This window comes from Triturus cristatus, chromosome 3_2 (assembly GCF_964204655.1).
Source record: "Triturus cristatus chromosome 3_2, aTriCri1.1, whole genome shotgun sequence".
Taxonomy (NCBI): Eukaryota; Metazoa; Chordata; class Amphibia; order Caudata; family Salamandridae; genus Triturus; species Triturus cristatus.
In genome coordinates this window covers 462,219,206-462,232,105 of record NC_140584.1, presented here as the reverse complement: position 1 = coordinate 462,232,105, position 12,900 = coordinate 462,219,206, and the positions used below count along the sequence as shown (strand labels likewise).

General features: G+C 52.3%; 1 protein-coding gene across 12 annotated transcripts in view; it reads right to left on the bottom strand.

Moving 5' to 3' along the window:
- The window catches only part of SOX6 (SRY-box transcription factor 6), a 783,111-nt gene extending 775,340 nt beyond the window's left edge, over positions 1-7,771 (bottom strand). For 7 of the 12 annotated variants that reach the window (XM_085648104.1, XM_085648094.1, XM_085648105.1 and 4 more), the window contains exon 1: positions 6,171-7,771. The gene's annotated coding sequence lies outside the window, so the exon portion shown is untranslated. The remainder of the gene's footprint in view (positions 1-6,170) is intronic. The other 5 variants (XM_085648095.1, XM_085648103.1, XM_085648106.1 and 2 more) reach the window with 5 other exon arrangements.
- Positions 7,772-12,900: the final 5,129 nt, after the last annotated feature.

Below are 12,900 nucleotides of genomic sequence, written 5' to 3'. Positions count from 1 at the left end.
ATAAAAATATAAAAATACAATGTAGATTATGCCATTAAGTGACACTGTGTAAAAGTGTGAAATGTCACGACATTTATCGCCGAGCAGGGCCCCCCAGTTCTCGCTGTTAGCCTTTTGCCCCTTAGCCTGTCCCTCTCCGCTACTACCCTACTCTCCTCCTCTATCCCACCCGCTTCTCAGTGCCCCCTATTCTTGCTGATTACCCTTTTCCCCTCAGTCTGTCTCTCCCACCTGTCTCCCCACTGCACCCCCTCTGCGCCTCAGTGCCGCTCTCCCCATTCTCCCTCTGCGTCACCGCGCGCCCCACGCTGGCGCGCGCCTCGCGCTCACAGGCACGCATTGTATGGCTGGGGAGGCCTGTTTTCGACAGGAAACCACAAAATCTCTTCGAGTCAATCGGCCTGAGATTGCGTGGCGGCTCCCCTGACCTGCATCCCCGGTAAAAAGGCAGACATTAGCGCCAGTCTCGGAGCAGTTGTTCCTTAAACGCGCTCTGAGGCGAACATATGTGTCCTTCTCTGTTCCACGTCGGGCAAATACCTGCCCCGGGCGCTTACCTATGATGTGCACAGCAGACTATATCCAGATTTATATATTCACGCCAGAATTTACCAGCAGCGATCTATGCAATGCCTTATAAAGTAAACGTGCAAACGTTTGCGAGAGTAGTAATTCGGGGAACGCTCTATGGTGCATGCATGCCAGTATTTGCCGTGGCAGTAATGCAGATAAAGCATGAGATATGCCTGCAAACATTCACTGCAACAGTAACACAGGTAATACCTTGCCAAGCCTGCACTCCAGTATTACCAGGCATGCATGGAAGCATTTACTACAGCACTGAAAGAGGTACTGCAGTACCATGCATGCATGGAGGCATTTACTACGGCACTGGGGGAGGTGCTGCACTACCAGGCATGCATGGCAGAGTGCACTGCAGCACTGAAGCCGGTACTGCACTACCAGGCATGTATGGGAGCATTTATTACAGAATAATAAAACTACAATGAAGAGAGAGAAAGGTATTCAACCTGGTTATACCCACCCTTTTTAAGATGGCTTTTAGAGAACCTATAGAAATCCTAAAGATTCTGGGGAAATCACTGATGACTTGCAGTAATCGGATGGATGACCCATTGAACCTCATCCGATACCCGATACACATCTTTATAATCATACATGGGGTACCCTACAATATATTAACCCTTTGGTATCCATCGAAATATGTTTGCTATTCATCAGGGTCCCTGCAATAATCCAGCTTGCACTAATGTAAAAACCCTTAAGAACGATTGAATCCAGCAAGGTGGGATTTACCTAGCAAGGAGTGGGGACCCACCCATGATGAAACATGCCATTTACTGCAGCACTGAAGCAGGTACTGAGCTACCAGGCAGGCGTGGCAGCATTTATTGCAGCACTGAAGCAGATACTGCACTGACAGGTATGCATGGCAGCATTTATTACAGCACTGAAGCGGGTACTGCACTACCAGGCATGCATGGCAGCATTTATTACAGCACTCAAGTGGGTACTGCACTACCAGACATGCATGACAGATTTTACTGCAGCACTGAAGCGAGTACTGCCCTACCAGGCATGCATGCGGCATTCACTATAGCACTGAAGCAGGAGGTGTACTACAGGCAGGCATGGCAGCATTTACTGCAGCACTGAAGCAGGTACTGCACTGACAGGCATGCATGGCAACATTTACTGCAGCACTGAAGCAGGTAGTGCACTACAGGCAGGCATGGCAGAATTTACTGCAGCAGTGAAGCAGATACTGCACTACCAGGCATGAATGCAGCATTCACTACAGAACTGAAGCGGGTATTGCACTACCAGGCATGCATGGCAGAATTTACTGCAGCACTGAAGCAGATACTGCACTACCAGACATGAATGCAGCATTCACTGCAGCACTGAAGCAGGTACTGCGCTACCAGGCATGCATGCAGCATTTACTGCAGCAGCAATTCATGTAACATGCTGCTAATCATACAGGATGCCATGTAAAACATGCACGCAATGATCACGCAGACATGCCAGCGGTCCAGCGTTTGTCTTGGCAGTAATGCAGGTAGGTAACTGGGTATGAAGCGGGCAACTACAGTATTTGCTATGGCAGTAATGCAAGTGACTCATTATCAGGCACGCATGGCATCGTTTACCAGGGCAGTAACACACTAACAAGGCCCCTCTGAAATGTGTCTGGGAAAAGCCAGAGAGAGCCGTGCGTGGCCCCTCTTCCTCGGGTTTAGCAGTTCACTCCTCGGGGTACGGAGGTCTGTTGTCTGCACACTTCACATTACTCCCAGAACTTACAACAATGTGAAACGTGTCATTCTTACTAGCAGGAGGGGGGAAACACTGGTGTGGATGTAAATCAGAGCTGAAACTAAGTTTTGGATAAACTCTTGCATATTTGTATATTCACGTGGTGCTGTCCCCTCCCAGGGGTGCCAGCACCGCCTCTAGTCTTTGCCCCCTCTTCTCTAAAGATCACCCCTGGCCCCAACATATACTGTAAATGGCGTATGTGGGCAAGACCCATCCAGTGAGAGGCGTCTCGAGACTTCCGCAAGAATCCATCCGTCCGATCACGCCGCTGCATTGGAGACATTCAGCCAGGGGTGCAGCAGGTGCAGTTGCGCCGGAGCCCAGAGGGCTGAATAGCCCACTCAACCCTGAGAAATGCTGTCTTTTACTATTCAAACAGCAGCTGGGGGATGGGGGTGTGGGGGGTCGGTAATTTCCTTCCTCGCTTTAGCTACGTCAATGGATTCAGCTCCCGCTCCTTGAGGAGGTGACAAGCACAGGCCTCAGCCTCGGGTAAAGCGCGCTCGGGCCTTCTGTGTGTGCTATCAAGGGGACATGTGCAGAGGTAAGGGGGACATGTGGTGAAGAGGGTGCGCATCGAACATTTCTAGGCACCGTGCTGCCTCTGTTTCTTAGGCCAGTGAAGGGAGGGAACAGCAGGTTGGGGGGGGGGGGGGGCGGATAGTATTGTATGCTTAATTCTCTTGCCATAGGCTCAACACGAAGGAGCCAGACTACTTTTAAAAGCAAAGTAAAAGTATTTTCATAAACTCTCCCTGTGTGCCCTTTTCCCGTGTGCGGAACGCCGGAATCCACAGAAAGCAGCAATATTTTCAACCCCAATGCAGATTGTGCACAAAGGGCTGCCCTGATAGTACTTTGGGCTGGGAATGAGTCATTAGCACTGCCCTGTCCTGCCCACCAGGCGCTCAGATACACTGTCCACCGGGCAGGCCAGTTCGCCCCTCAGCAGCAGAGACAGGTGCAGAGCAACACCAAGCCATGGGCGCCATGTCTGCCTCTCAGCATGTAGGTAAGGGCGCAGGTGGGGAGGCAGGGCAGTGGGCAGACGTACGTTCTTGTGAGCGCTCTTCACGCACAATGGCTGAGGAAGGAAGCGTGCTGTGCGTGCCCCTGGCGCTGCACTGGAAAGACGGGCAGACGAGGAGCAGGCTACATTGTCTCCCCTCCCCCCTGCTCTAAAAGTGACTCCAGGAATGGAGTCGGTGAGTTGGCTGGCCCTGAATGCGGCCTATTGAGAAGTCCGGCGCAGCGGCAGGGCCCTGTTTAGCCGTGGATACAATGTGCTGAATTGGCAGTCTAATTATAAATGTGGCATTTGGGCCCCCCGCAGACCCAGTGCCACCTTACCTTATGAGGGAACTTCGACTACAGCAACTGTTCAAAACAAAATGCCATTAGGGGATCAGCTCTCGCAACACAGGCCCGGCCGGGGGATTGTTTTACCAGCAGCCTCGCTCCGTTAGCACAAGAATGTATTATAAGAAACAAAGTTATGGGCCGTGCCGGGTGCGGGCTGCGCGCGGGGCCGCCCCGCCAGGTGCCAGGCCCGCGCGCCCACGGCGGCCGGCTAATCACTTTCTTGGAAAGCATCCTTTATAATCGACGTTATTCTGAATATAACGTCAGACGGTTCGAACGTGTGGCCGCGTGCGTGTGTGCGTCGCGCGTGCGTGCGTGCGTTCGCTGAGGTGCGAGAATGGCCAGCGCGCTACACATGCCAAGAAGGGGACGATTCTGACAGCTCAGAGGGTGGGCTATAGAAGCATATGTTGTCACATTGCTTGGAGACTGTGCCTGGGGTTATATTAAAAATATATCTCTCATCAATAATGTCATTGACACTGAGAAAGGGCTAAAACAAAAATAGGGACATCGCTAGAAACCGTGGTAGTGGTATACCTGCGTGACTGTACATTTATGAGCTATGTGTATATTTATGTAAGGGTCTGTGTGTGTTTGTGTGTACACGTGTGGATAACCGAGTTGTCCATCTGCCTGCCTATCCATTTAACAGCGACACGTGCATGTGTACAGCGCGCATACATCATTTCTGTGTAAACAAATATAGATATATAAAATTATTCACATAACATGAATACACAGATAGTTCCCCACACACAGACACAAAGAAAGAAAATGATACAGACGCATATGCTGCCATTGCATGCAGTGTTTATTTGAATGTATTAACACTTATATAATATTTAAAAATAAATATTTCTGACAAGATGTCGAAATTAATTTCCTAAATGTGGGGGTGAGGGGGGGCAATTAGGTCACTCGATAAGTGTATTGATTTTTTTTTAAATTCATGTATGCAATTTGAAGCTGTGCTATATACCAGGACCGCCGTGCACTGGGACGTTTTCGTTACAGACTGGTCTGCTCGAGCCATGGCAGTTTGAGGAGTGAGACACAGCGCAGCATGCCTCAGTGCCACGAGTCCATAGCGCCTTAGTGCGGGGCACGCCCGTTAATAACGCGCGAGATCGATACTGGAGCAGATATTCACCGACAGAAGCTGCCCCAGCACGGAGTGGGCTCTTCCAACAGGAACCGGCGGTGGCACCGCACTCCGGGGGCTCGGCACGGGGCGCCTGGAGCTGTCCTTATCGGCCCGGCACAGGACCGCTCTTCCGAGGGCCCAGTGTCGACGGAGGCCACACCCTGCACAGGGGGGTAATCTCCCGGCCACAGGCCGACTGTGCTCCCACCCAGACACAACAGTCCTTGTCTGCCCGGCCCCTGTGCACCGCTGACCCCGGGTCTCTGTCCTTCTGGGCCCCGGAAACAAAGCCGATCGAAGAAATCCAAACCGCTCGGATCGATGGGTAAGAAGAAGAGCCCCGCGTCACTGGGCCACCTGTCGCTCGGGCACCGTCTCCACAGCTCTGGACAAGTACAACTAAAGTGCAGACTTTTATAGAATACGAAACAATTTTAAAAAGGTGAGCGTGGAGCGCATGGTGGCATGCCTTTTGTTTATAAAATCCTGCAAATAACGCTACTTAGACGTTCGTCTCAGAGAGCGGCACCAGAAAAAAAATACAAAAATAACAACTTTTACTCTACTGCCATTTTAATTGTCATGAATATTCTAATGAAGGTGTTGCTCTTTTATAGCGCAACTTTAAGTCTTGCACTGCACCAGGGCACTTTATTAGTGAAAGTAAGTTCAGTTCTAACGTGACCCTGGGGTAGAGAATTCTCTCTCTCTCGCTGCGGGAGGGTGCACTGCCCCTGGCATCTGCATTCTAAATATGCATGCGCCTGTGGCAGTGCGACGGCAGTGCCCCCACCCCCCCTCACTACACACACCACACCACTGCCCATCTCCGGTGACTTCAGCCACGCGCGAGACCCGCAGACAAACACACGCACCTACAAAGCAATATTTTTTAAAAAGCCCAAAAGTGAGAACGCGAGCTAGATTCGTATTAATAAATTACGACACCCGCCTCCTTTCCCACGGGTACCCGGCGTCATCATAAACTGGGGAAAATGCCACAAGTGTAAACACGATTTACACAGGCATTAAACGATTAGCCAAGTATGTCCTGCGCTGCTGTGCACCAGTAAACACGTACTCCGCTTTAATTCCCATTCCAGGTCTCGGTCAAACAATGTGTATCTTTTAAATTAGAAATAGGTTGCTCGTGACGTGAAAGTATATTTGGAAGGCAATGGAATTATTTATTTGTTTAACATGAACTCCACTAATAGATATCAGGACACATATAGTGTATAGATAGGTTCGGCATTCAGGACATGGGATATAAAAAAAAAAAATACAGTTCTTAAATGAAAGTAAAGTTCGAACTTACTTTTCTTTAGTTGGTGAGTGTCCCCGGCTCGCGCTCGGCCAGCAGGCGGAACGCCCGTTTTGTCCAGGTTAGGTATTGTCTCCTTGTGGCTCAGCCCCGGCTGCCTTGGGATTTCTTTGAATTTATGGCTCGTGCATTCTTATGAGGTCAGCCGGCCTGACCCCCGCAGGCAAAGACAGCACGCAGGGATCCCCGGAAGAGCCCGTACCAAGAGCCGACTCCCACCCGGCCGCCGCGGGATCCCCAGTCCTGGGTCTCGGCAAGAGTCGCTCTAAGCACGCATAGTTTATCGCCACAAATCAGAGATGCGGGGTCACTTTCAAAGTTTGCAGAACAACTTTATTTCAAAGCTCTGCCTCGAGAGATAAGGATGGCACTGGAGCTCGCAAATCTTCGCTCGCGCGCCCTCCGGTGGCCATCTTGAGAATTCCAACAAAGACTGTTTTCTCCACTTCCAAAACATGCTGTATTTATGAGATGTGTCATAAACTTTCAAGGAAACATAGTTCCGCGATTTGGGGGAAGACCACGTACCATTCAAGAGAGTACCCCTACGCCCAAAAGCAAATTTCCCTTTTCCTTGAACTTTCACTTTCGCTTATTGCGATTAGCATATTAATAATATATATGATATTTAAAACAAATCCGCATTAGAAATCACCATATCTAAGATAACTATCAGTAATTAGAGTACGTTTTTCATTTTAGGCAAGCGTATTGGAATTTTACAAACTTTTTTTTCACTTGATCACATATTGCTAAATGTAATTGTAAACCGACGATACAATTCGTGGAAATTTTCCTTCTTCTTGTATTTTCCCTAACGGTGTGAATGGGTCATTACTACCTTTCTGGCTGCTGGGTCTCGTCTCTCTCTCTCTCGAGCACTCTCTCTCTTTTCTCCCCCGTGCCCGCTCGTTGGCTGCAGGTCTGTGTGCCCTCGCAGCAGTGGGTACCCCTGAAACTGACTGGCACACACAGCAAGCACATGGGTGCTCTGTGCACGGGTTAGAGACTTACACACCCAGCAGAGTGAGGTGAAGCCTCCCTAAGCTCGTAGGGACGCGTGGAGGCAGCAGGGCACCGAGAGCCACCCGAAAGGCACGACCCGGCGAGGCACCGCGTGGGCAGCGCTGAACCACAAGGAGAGTTCTTCCGAGGGACCCAGGCGGCGGAGCACACACACAGACGCACAGCGACGGGCGCAGGGGAGAGGAGCAGGACAACACCAAACAAACACGGCACAACAGGTAGCAGCACCCCCATTACCTCGGCAGTGTCCCTCCTGCTCCCAGAGCCGGCGCTCCTCGTGCAGAGCCCGGCAGCGGTTCTCATGGACGACACAAGTCAGTCAGGAGGATTCGGGGGAGAAAATGAAAGTCAAGCCTCCTGCCGCCCCCCTGGCCATGGGGGGCACGCCGAGTCTGCCGGGGGCTGCTGCCGGCAGGACCGTTCAGAGCCGGCTCATTGTTTGCGTGTTTTTGTTTGTTTTGGGAGGGGGCGTCTGCGGGAGAGGGCTACTGCTGTCAGCCTTGGCAATCACTGTGAGCGGCCATGTCGTAAGTATTCAAAGCATTTCCCGTCGTGCACCATCAGAAAGTGAGTGGCCGAGGCAGTGATGTGTGGAAGGAGGCAGGGCTCGCCTCCAAAACTACACAGGGGAGGAGAGGCACCGGGAAGGGGAGGGTGAGGGGTATAGGAGGAAGCAGCGGACCCGGGAGAAGAGAACCCTCCGGAGGAAGCAGGCAGGAGGCGCTGATCATAGAAGGAGCAGGCAGAGGACAGAAGGATCAAGGCAGACAGGGGACTGGCGGGCGGGTTACGGCGGCAGAACTGGGGCAGAGAACGTGATCCTGGAGATAGGAGGCACGGGACAGATGGAGCGGGATGAGAGAGCGAAGGGGCGCTAAGGGAAGAACCAAGCGCACAGCAGGATGGAGCTGATGAGGGGCCAGGGAACCAGGAAGGGGTCAGAGACAGCTGAGGAAGAAGGGGGCAGAGGACACTCTATGAGGGGCCAGAGGGAGAGCTCAGCTAGAAGGGGGCCGTGGGCCGCCTGAGGGGATCAGAGACAGCTGAGGCAGAAAGGGACAGAGAACAGTCTGAGAGGGATCAGAGAGGCTGAGGTAGAACGGGACAGAGAATACAGTCCGAGTGGGATCAGAGACAGCTGAGCTAGAACGGGGCAGAGCGCAGTCAATGAGGGATCAGAGACAGCTGAGTTAGAAAGGGGCAGAGAATACAGTCCAAGAGGGATCAGAGACAGCTGAGGTAGAAAGGGGCAGAGAATACAGTCCAAGAGGGATCAGAGACAGCTGAGGTAGAAAGGGGCAGAGAATACAGTCCGAGAGGGATCAGAGACAGCTGAGGTAGAAAGGGGCAGAGTACAGTCTGAGAGGGATCATAGACAGCTGAGGTAGAAAGGGGCAGAGAATACAGTCCGAGTGGGATCAGAGACAGCTGAGGTAGAAAGGGGCAGGGCGCAGTCTATGAGGGATCATAGATAGCTGAGGTAGAAGGGGCAGAGAATACAGTCTGAGAGGGATCAAAGACAGCTGAGGTAGACAGGGGCAGGGCGCAGTCTTTGAGGGATCAGAGACAGCTGAGGTAGAAAGGGGCAGAGCGCAGTCTATGAGGGATCAGAGACAGCTGAGGTAGAAAGGGTCAGAGAATACAGTCCGAGAGGGATCAGAGACAGCTGAGGTAGAAAGGGGCAGAGTACAGTCTGAGAGTGAGCAGAGAGGCTGAGGGGGAAAGGGGCAGAGTATAGTCTGAGAGGGATCATAGACAGCGGAGGTAGAAAGGGGCAGAGCGCAGTCTATGAGGAATCAGAGACAGCTGAGGTAGAAGGGGCAGAGAATACAGTCTGAGAGGGATGAGAGCCAGCTGAGGTAGAAGGGGCAGAGAATACAGTCTGAGAGGGATCAAAGACAGCTGAGGTAGACAGGGGCAGGGCACAGTCCTTGAGGGACCAGAGACAGCTGAGGTAGAAAGGGGCAGAGTGCAGTCTATGAGGGATTAGAGACAGCTGGGGTAGAAAGGGGCAGAGTACAGTCCTAGAGGGATCAGAGACAGCTGAGGTAGAAAGGGGCAGAGAATACAGTCCGCGTGGGATCAGAGACAGCTGAGGTAGAAAGGGGCAGAGCGCAGTCTATGAGGGATCATAGACAGCTGAGGTAGAAGGGGCAGAGAATACAGTCCGAGTGGGATCAGAGACAGCTGAGGTAGAAAGGGGCAGAGCGCAGTCTATGAGGGATCATAGACAGCTGAGGTAGACAGGGGCAGAGAATACAGTCCGAGAGGGATCAGAGACAGCTGAGGTAGAAAGGGGCAGAGTACAGTCTGAGAGGGATCAGAGACAGCTGAGGTAGAAAGGGACAGAGCGCAGTCTATGAGGGATCAGAGACAGCTGAGGTAGAAAGGGACAGAGCGCAGTCTATGAGGGATCACAGAGGCTGATGTAGAAAGGGGCAGAGAATACAGTCCGAGAGGGATCAGAGACAGCTGAGGTAGAAATGGACAGAGTGCAGTCTATGAGGGATTAGAGACAGCTGAGGTAGAAAGGGGCAGAGTACAGTCTCAGAGGGATCAGAGACAGCCGAGGTAGAAAGGGGCAGAGTACAGTCTCAGAGGGATCAGAGACAGCTGAGGTAGAAAGGGGCAGAGTACAGTCTGAGCGGGATGAGAGACAGCTGAGGTAGAATGGGACAGAGTGCAGTCTATGAGGAATTAGAGACAGCTGAGGTAGAAAGGGGCAGAGAATACAGTTCGAGAGGGATTAGAGACAGTTGAGGTAGAAAGGGGCAGAGTACAGTTTGAGAGGGATCAGAGACGGCTGAGGTAGAAAGGGGCAGAGTACAGTCTGAGAGGGATCAGAGACAGCTGAGGTAGAAAGGGGCAGAGTACAGTCTGAGAGGGATGAGAGACAGCTGAGGTAGAAAGGGACAGAACGCAGTCTATGAGTGATCAGAGACAGCTGAGGTAGACAGGGGCAGGGCGCAGTCCTTGAGGGATCAGAGACAGCTGAGGCGGAAAGGGGCAGAGTGCAGTTTATGAGGGATCAGAGACAGCTGAGGTAGAAAGGGGCAGAGAATACAGTCCGAGAGGGATCAGAGACAGCTGAGGTAGAAAGGGGCAGAGTACAGTCTGAGAGGGATGAGAGACAGCTGAGGTAGAAAGGGACAGAGCGCAGTCTATGAGTGATCAGAGACAGCTGAGGTAGACAGGGGCAGGGCGCAGTCCTTGAGGGATCAGAGACAGCTGAGGTAGAAAGGGGCACAGTACAGTCTAAGAGGGATCAGAGACAGCTGGGGTAGAAAGGGGCAGAGAATACAGTCCGAGTGGGATCAGAGACAGCCGAGGTAGAAAGGGGCAGATCACAGTCTGAGAGGGATCAGATACAACTGAGTTGAAAGGGGCAGAGAATACAGTCCAAGTGGGATCAGAGACAGATGAGCTAGAACGGGGCAGAGCGCAGTCTATGAGGGATCAGAGAGGCTGAGGTAGAAAGGGGCAGAAAATGCAGTGCGAGAGGGATCAGAGACAGCTGAGGTAGAAAGGGGCAGAACAGTCTATGAGGGATCAGACACAGCTGAGGTAGAAAGGGGCAGAGTACACAGTCTGAAAGGGATCGGAGACAGCTGAGGTAGAAAGGGGCAGAGTACAGTTTGAGAGCGATCAAAGACGGCTGAGGTAGAAAGGGGCAGAGTACAGTCTAAGAGGGATCAGAGACAGCTGAGGTAGAAAGGGCAGAGAATACAGTCCGAGTGGGATCAGAGACAGCTGAGGTAGAAAGCGGCAGAGCGCAGTCTATGGGGGATCAGAGACAGCTGAGGTAGAAGGGGCAGAGTACAGTCTGAGAGGGATCAGACACAGCTGAGGTAGAAAGGGGCAGAGCACACAGTCGGAGGGGGATCTGAAACAGCTGAGGTAGAAAGGTGAGAGCACACAGTCTGAAAGGGTTCGAGACAGCTAAGGTAGAAAGGGGCAGGGTACAGTCTCAGAGGGATCAGAAACAGCTGAGGTAGAAAGGGGCAGAGTACAGTCTCAGAGGGATCAGAGACAGCTGAGGTAGAAAGGGGCAGAGTACAGTCTGAGTGGGATCAGAGACAGCTGAGGTAGAAAAGGGCAGAGCGCAGTCTATGAGGGATCAGAGACAGTTGAGGTAGAAAGGGGCAGAGTACACAGTCTGAAAGGGATCGGAGACAGCTGAGGTAGAAAGGGGCAGAGTACAGTTTGAGAGCGATCAAAGACGGCTGAGGTAGAAAGGGGCAGAGTACAGTCTAAGAGGGATCAGAGACAGCTGAGGTAGAAAGGGCAGAGAATACAGTCCGAGTGGGATCAGAGACAGCTGAGGTAGAAAGCGGCAGAGCGCAGTCTATGGGGGATCAGAGACAGCTGAGGTAGAAGGGGCAGAGTACAGTCTGAGAGGGATCAGACACAGCTGAGGTAGAAAGGGGCAGAGCACACAGTCGGAGGGGGATCTGAAACAGCTGAGGTAGAAAGGTGAGAGCACACAGTCTGAAAGGGTTCGAGACAGCTAAGGTAGAAAGGGGCAGGGTACAGTCTCAGAGGGATCAGAAACAGCTGAGGTAGAAAGGGGCAGAGTACAGTCTCAGAGGGATCAGAGACAGCTGAGGTAGAAAGGGGCAGAGTACAGTCTGAGTGGGATCAGAGACAGCTGAGGTAGAAAAGGGCAGAGCGCAGTCTATGAGGGATCAGAGACAGTTGAGGTAGAAAGGGAGGGAGAATACAGTCTGAGGGGGATCAGAGACAGCTGAGGTAGAAAGGGACAGAGTTCATCCGAGGGGGGTCAGAGACAGCTGGGGTAGAAAGGGGCAGAGTACAGTCTAAGAGGGATCAGAGACAGCTGGGGTAGAAAGGGGCAGAGTACAGTCTAAGAGGGATCAGAGACAGCTGGGGTAGAAAGGGGCAGAGAATACAGTCCAAGTGGGATCAGAGACAGCTGAGGTAGAAGGGGCAGAGTACAGTCTGAGAGGGATCAGACACAGCTGAGGTAGAAAGTGGCAGGGGACCATCTTTGGGGAATGGAGAACATCTGGGGAAGAAGGGGACAAAGGACCTCACGAGGATCATAGAGAGCTGAGGTACAAGGAAGTTGGCAGAGGATAGCCCCGAGACAGCTGAGGTAAAAGGGACAGAGGAACCTCTGGGAGAGATCAGCGAAAACTGAGGGGGAAGGGGGCAAAGGCCCCTCCGGGGAATCAGAGACAGCGGAGTTTGAAAGGGACAGAGCGCACTCAATGAGGGAACAGAGACAGCTGAGGTAGAAAGGGGCAAAGTACAGTCAGAGAGGGATCAGAGACAGCTGAGGTGGAAGGGGCAGATGACTGACTAAGAGGGATTAGAGAGCGCTGAAGTAGAAAGCAGGCAATACAAGATGGCAGAGAGTTATTCAGGGGGAACAGGAAATAGAGGGCCACGAGTGATGACAGAGGGAGCAGGACAGTGGCTCCCTGATGAGTCAGGAAGGGCAGAGGTGAACGTGGACTGATCCCTCTCCTGCTGAGAACAGGCACAAAACCCCGGGAGCTGGGCAGATGGGAAGGGAGGGGTCGGTCGGAGTGCGGACAGAGAGCGCAAGAAACACACGAGAAGAAGATATGGGGGGGGGCAAAAATAAGCGTTTGTGTTAAAGAGCACTTAATAGAAAGACGGAACCTTGAGAAGGAGAAATCCTAGAAAGATGCGCCTGGTTGTGACTGTGAGC